This window comes from Carcharhinus amblyrhynchos, chromosome 33 (genome assembly GCF_965287045.1).
Source record: "Carcharhinus amblyrhynchos chromosome 33, sCarAmb.v2.hapA, whole genome shotgun sequence".
Classification (NCBI taxonomy): Eukaryota; Metazoa; Chordata; class Chondrichthyes; order Carcharhiniformes; family Carcharhinidae; genus Carcharhinus; species Carcharhinus amblyrhynchos.
Window position 1 is genome coordinate 6,151,393 of NC_137356.1, and position 6,000 is coordinate 6,157,392.

General features: G+C 47.9%; 1 non-coding gene across 1 annotated transcript; it reads left to right on the forward strand.

The window, feature by feature from the left end:
• Positions 1-3,937: 3,937 nt before the first annotated feature.
• LOC145361144 (U2 spliceosomal RNA) lies at positions 3,938-4,125 on the forward strand. Its single transcript, XR_013889806.1, has one exon. It is a non-coding gene; the product is annotated as a U2 spliceosomal RNA (small nuclear RNA).
• The last annotated feature ends 1,875 nt before the right edge of the window (positions 4,126-6,000 follow it).

A 6,000-nucleotide genomic window follows, 5' to 3' on the forward strand; every position in this document is an offset into this window, starting at 1 on the left:
TGAATCAGATGGGTTTTTCCAACAATGGTTTCATGGTCATCAGTAGATTCTTAATTCCAGATTTTTTTAAATTGAATTCAAATTCCACTATCTGCCGTGGTGGGATTTGAACCCGGGTCCCCAGAACATTAGTTGAGTTTTTGGATTAATAGTCTAACGATAGTTTCGCTAGGCCATCGCCTCCCCTTAAGATACATGAGATATTAAACAGCTTGGGCTTGTACTTGCTGGAGTTTACATGAATGAGAGGGATCTGATTGAGGTGTATAAAATTCTAAAAAGGATTGGTAAAGTAAATGTAGACCAAATGTTTCCCCTTGTGGGGCAGTCTAGGACAAGAGGTCGCAGGCGTAGGTTGAGAGTCGGTAGATTTAAAACTGGGATGAGGAGGAACTACTTCTCGCAGAGAGTGGTGAATTTGTGGAACTCACCGCTCCCTAGTGCAGTGGAGTCTGAATCACTGAATGGTCTCAAGGAGATAGATATATTTCTAATAAGAAAAAGGGACAAGGGGATATGGGAACAGGTAGGGAGGTGGATTTGAGATCAGGGAGAGATCAGCCGTAACCTGATTGAATGGTGGAGCAGGCTCGAAGGGCTGCACTTCTGCTCCTCACTCCTATGTGCGAAATCACGAAAGGCCTTGATTGCGTAGAGGGGGAGAAACTGTTCCTGCTGGAAGTGGAGAAGTGGCCTCGGGTTTCTATAACTTCTGCAGTCTGGTTTCCATATTACACAGCAGAACTGAACAACAACCTACAATATTATCAGATTGGAAAGGACCACCTAGCATTGAGACGAGGCACTCAGCCAGCTTCCCCCACCCACAGCCTTGTGGTCACCTTGGAGCGGCAGAGCAAAACAGGGGAAAACCCAAGGTAGGCAGGAAAAATACTCGAGGGAAATCCTTCCCTGACCGCATCTGCCACATTGGGATTTGAACGAAGGTCCCCAGAGTATTACCCTGGGTCTCTGGATTGCTAGTTCAGTGACAATACTACTGCTCCACCACCTTCCCCCATTCAAGCAGGCCAACCTCAATTGCCTGATTAAAATAGTTACACCTTAGTGTCGATTTTTCACTGGTTTTGAGGAGAATGTGTACCCCCCCACCCCCCACACACAGACACACACACACAATTAGATTCACCACCGACTGTCGGTTGCCTTTTCTTTCTCCTCTGTAATGTCTAACAAAGGAGATTGTCATCAATTTCAGGAAGCATACTGGAGGACGTGCCCCTGACTACGTCATCGGGGATGAAGTGGAAATGGTCAAGAGCTTCAAGTTTCTTAGTGTCCAGATCACCAACGTCCTATCCTGGTCCCTCCATGCTAATGAATTAGTTAAGAAAGCCCACCAACACCTCTGCTTTCTCAGGAGGCTGAGGAAATTTGGCATGTCTGCTATGACTCTCACCAATTTCTACAGATACACCATAGAAAGAATTTTTCAAGTTGTGTCACATCTTGGTATGGCTCCTGCTCTGTCCAAAACTGCAAGAGACTACAAAGGGTTGTAAATGAAGCCCAGTCCATCACTCAAACCAGCCTCCCGTCCATTGACTCTGTCTACACTGCTCTCTGCCTCAGGGAAAGCAGCCTTCCCTGCATAATTAGGGGCCCCACTCACCCTGGACATTCTCTCTTCCACCTTCTTCTGTTGGGAAAAGAGGTCATGTACCAACTGACTCAAGGACAGCCTCTTTCCTGCTGCTGTCAGACTTTTGAATGGACTTGCCTTGCATTAGGTTGATCTTTCTCTGCACCCTAGCTATGACTGTAACACTACACTTTACACTCCTTTTCTTCTCTATGAATGGTATGCTTTGTCTGTATAGTGCGCAAGAAACAATACTTTTCACTCATGTGATAATAACAAATCAAATCAAGATGCTCCCTCTTGCGTAACACACACAAAGTATAAATCCAACAATGCCTAGTTCTGAGGGTGCCATTGATCTGAAGCATTAACTCTACCTTCTTGTCTCCACAAAATTTATCACTCAACCAACATTAGCAAAACATTATCTGATTATTTATCTCATTGCAGTTTTTGAGAGCTTTTGGCAACTGTGTTTCCTTACATTACAACAGTGGCCACACTGCAAATGCGCTTAAACGGAAAATGCTGGAAAATCTCTGCAGGTCTGACAGCATCTGTGGAGAGAAAGAGAACAGAACCAACGTTTTGACTCTGGATCTCCCTTTGTCAGAACTAAAAGAAAACCAGTCAGAAAACACTTTTACTCTACGGCACAGCTGCCTCACAGCGCCAGGGACCCGGGTTTAATTCCCAGCTTGGGTCACTGTCTGTGTGGAGTCTACACGTTCTCCCCGTGTTTGCGTGGGTTTCCTCCGGGTGCTCCGGTTTCCTCCCACACTCTGAAGAAATGTGGGTGAGGTGGATTGGCCGTGCCCCTTTGTATCGGGGGATTAGCAGGGTAAATGTGTGGGGTTACACCAAAAGGGCCTGGGTAGGATTGTGGTTGGAGAAGACTCAATGGGCTGAATGGCCTCCTCCTGCATTGTTGAGATTCTATGAGGGTGAGGCGGGGTGGGGGGTGGGGGTTCTGTAATTGGACAAAGGGAATGTAAATGAGGGTGAAAAGGGCTGAGAAAGATGCTAAAAATGTCCTTTAAGTGATCAGAATGTGTGAATGGCAGAACAGAGGTACAGATGAGGAAGGCAGTTTGGTAGTCGTAGAGATATGCAGCAGAAAAACAGGCCCTTTGGCCCAACTTGTCCATGACAACCAGGTTTCCGAAACTGAACGAGTCCCATTTGCCTGCGTTGGGCCCATCTCCCTCTAAACTTTTCCCATCCACGTACCTGTCCAAATGTCTTTTAAATGTTGTAATTGTACCCACCTCTATCGCCTCCTCTGGCAGCTCATTCCATCCACGCACCACCCACTGTGTGAAAAAGTCGCCCCTCAGGTCCCTTTTAAATCTTTCTCCGTCTCACCTTAAACCTCTGCCCTCTCGGTTTAGACTCCTCCACCCTGAGGAAAAGACCTTGGCTATTCACCTTATCTATCTAAGCCCCTCGTGATTATAAATCATTATTTATTTAGCAAAAGCTAAGTGCCCTAAGCCAAGCGGTTTCTCCCGGCTCTGCTGTGTTGAGTGCGGGTGTTGAGTGTGGAATCGACACTCTTCCATGATGTGGCCATTGTTTGCCCACTCCCACAGGTACAGAGGGGACTGGCAGTAATTCCCCATCTGTGGAGATTGGCCAAGCAGGAGCTGTGGTCAGTCCTGAACATACAGAGGGTGTAGAGCAATGGATCAGCCTTCACACTGCATTGTGCCCTTTCATCCCCCCTCCCCACCCCCAGCCAGTACCCTGGCTTGCCTGGGAAAGCTAATGACCACCTCCCTACCACCCCCCCCCCCCCCCCCAACCAAATCCCCTCCCCAGCAGCCTGAATGCTAAAGAAATCTTCATGAGAAGAGCATACACAAGGAATCCTGGTCAAAGTCCCATAGCCAAGATGAGCAAAGACAAACGGCCCCAAGATTACAGTTGAAGTTTATTTATTAGTGTCATAAGTAGGCTTGTCCTGGGAAAGAGTCGGGGGTGGGGGGGGTGGGGCGGGTGGAGGTGCTGCAAGAAAGAGGGTGGGAATGGAGAAGTGGAAAAATGGGAATGAGAAAAAAGGGTGATAAAAATGGATGAATGAGATGAGAAGAAGAGATTAAATAAAATAAATGGAAATGGGGTAAAGGTGGAGGTGAGAGTCCACGCTCTGAAGTTGTTGAACTCAATGTTCGATCCGGAAGGCAGTAAAGTGCCCAGTCGGAAGATGAATGAGGTGCTGTTCCTCCAGTTTGTGTTGGGGTTCGTTAGGACATTGCAAAAGGCCAAGGACGGACATGTGGTCAGGAGAGCAGCGTTTTCCAGCATTTTCTGTTTCTGTTTCAGATTTGCAGTATTGCTTCTTGGCCTTTTGGCTAAGATCAAGTGTAGTATCGACATGCTGTACTTGATTGGAGTCATTGGGTTACATTTCAGCTTCGTTTGAGGCAATTTTTTTAAAGCAGCATCTCGGCTGTTTGGCTAAGATGCAAATGAGACCTTGGAGGAGGAGCTACACCTATTCCAATTAGCTTGGATCATGTAGATCAAGCCCAAGACAGGAGGTGGGAGCCCTGTCTTGTCAGCTTGGATCGGGAATGTCTCAGCTTGTTGGGGCTCTTGTTGGGACAAATTCCACGCAGACAGTGACCCGAGGCCAGAATTGAACCCGGGTCCATGACACTGTGAGGCAGCAGTGCTAACCACCGTGCCACCCTGCGATGGAAACAAGTTGAAGGCAACTTTCAAGATAGAATTAGACGCCAGCAGAAGTTACAAAAAAAAAGAGAAATTTTGCGGGGCTGTGGAGTAAGAGAAAGGGAGTGGGACTAACTGGATAACACTTTCGAAGAGACAGCACTGACATAATCTGCAGTATAGTCTACTTTTTTTTGCTGCAAGCTCCTATAAACGAGGTGTGCCTGGGTAGCCACAATGCCTGACTTGATCCTGAGTCATTCTGGTCGGGACAAAGTCTGGTTTGATTCCGAGTCTGGGCTGAGTCAGGGTAATAAATCGGCTCATCTCTCAGACCTGGGAGGGGGAAGGGTGCAGCGTTCAAGCTACTGTAGCCTGTTCGCTCCTGCAAATATAAGTACATGCTGTTGTCAAGTAAGGGTTGCATGAGTGCGACTCTGATTCCTTCCTTGTGGGGTGGTGCAGTGGCACAGTGGTTAGCACTGCTGCCTCACAGTGTCAGGGACTCGGGTTCAATTCCAGACTTGGGCCACTGTCTGTCTGGAGTCTGCACATTCTCTGCGTGGGTTTCCTCCGGGTGCTCCGGATTCATAGAATCCTTACAATGCAGAAAGAGGCTATCGAGCCTGCACTGTCCACAATCCCACCCAGGCCCTTTCCCCACAACCCCATGCATTTACCTTAGCTGGTCCTCCTGACACTGAGGGACAATTTAGCATGGCCAATGCACCAAACCCGTACATCTTCGGACTGTGGGAGGAAACCGGAGCACCCAGAGGAAACCCACGCAGAGAACGTGCAGCCTCCGCACTGACAGTGAATCAAGCCGTGAATCGAACCCGGGTCCCTGGCACTGTGAGGCAGCAATGCAGACCACTGTGCCACCATGCTGTCCTTTCCTCCCACAGTCTGAAAGACGTGCTGGTTAAGGTGCTAAGTTCTGCCTCAGTGTACCTGAACGGGCGCTGGAGTGTGGGGACTGGGGGATATTTACAATAGCTTCATTGCAGCGTTAATGTAAGCCTACTTGTGACAATAATAAATAAACTTTTGTCAGGTAACGTGCTGTCACTGCCTAAAGCCAAACATAAAGATCATCATGGGCATTTGGTTCAAGTGCTGGCCAGCTATCTGTTCTCAACAAAACATTGGGCGCATACACACGGGAATCCTGTCGGTGTGTTACCATTCAACTAGAATGTAGTAAAACTGAACCTTAGCTCTTTGGGTGCACTGCTGCCCCACAGCGCCAGGGCGCTGTGGGGCAGATAGTGGCTTGGGCCACTATCTGTGCGGAGTCTGCATCTTCTTCCCGTGTCTGCGTGGGTTTCCTCTGGATGCTCCGGTTTCCTCCCACAGTCTGAAAGACATGCTGGTTAGGGTGCATTGGCCATGCTAAATTCTCCCTCAGTGTACCCGAACGGGTGCCGGAGGGTGGTGACTCAGGGCTTTTCACAGTAACTTCATTGCAGTGTTAATGCAAGCCTCCTTGTGACACTAATGAATAAAATAAATCCTTCCTGGAATACTGTGTACAATTCTGGTCACCATATTACAGAAAAGGTATTATTAAATTAGAAAAAGTACGGAAAATATTTACTTGGATGCTACCAGGGCTTGATTGTTTGAGTTATAAGGAGAGGCTGGACGGACTGGGACTTTTTCCTCTGGAGTGTAGGAGCCTGAAGGGTGATCTAATAGCGGTCTATAAAATAAGGAGG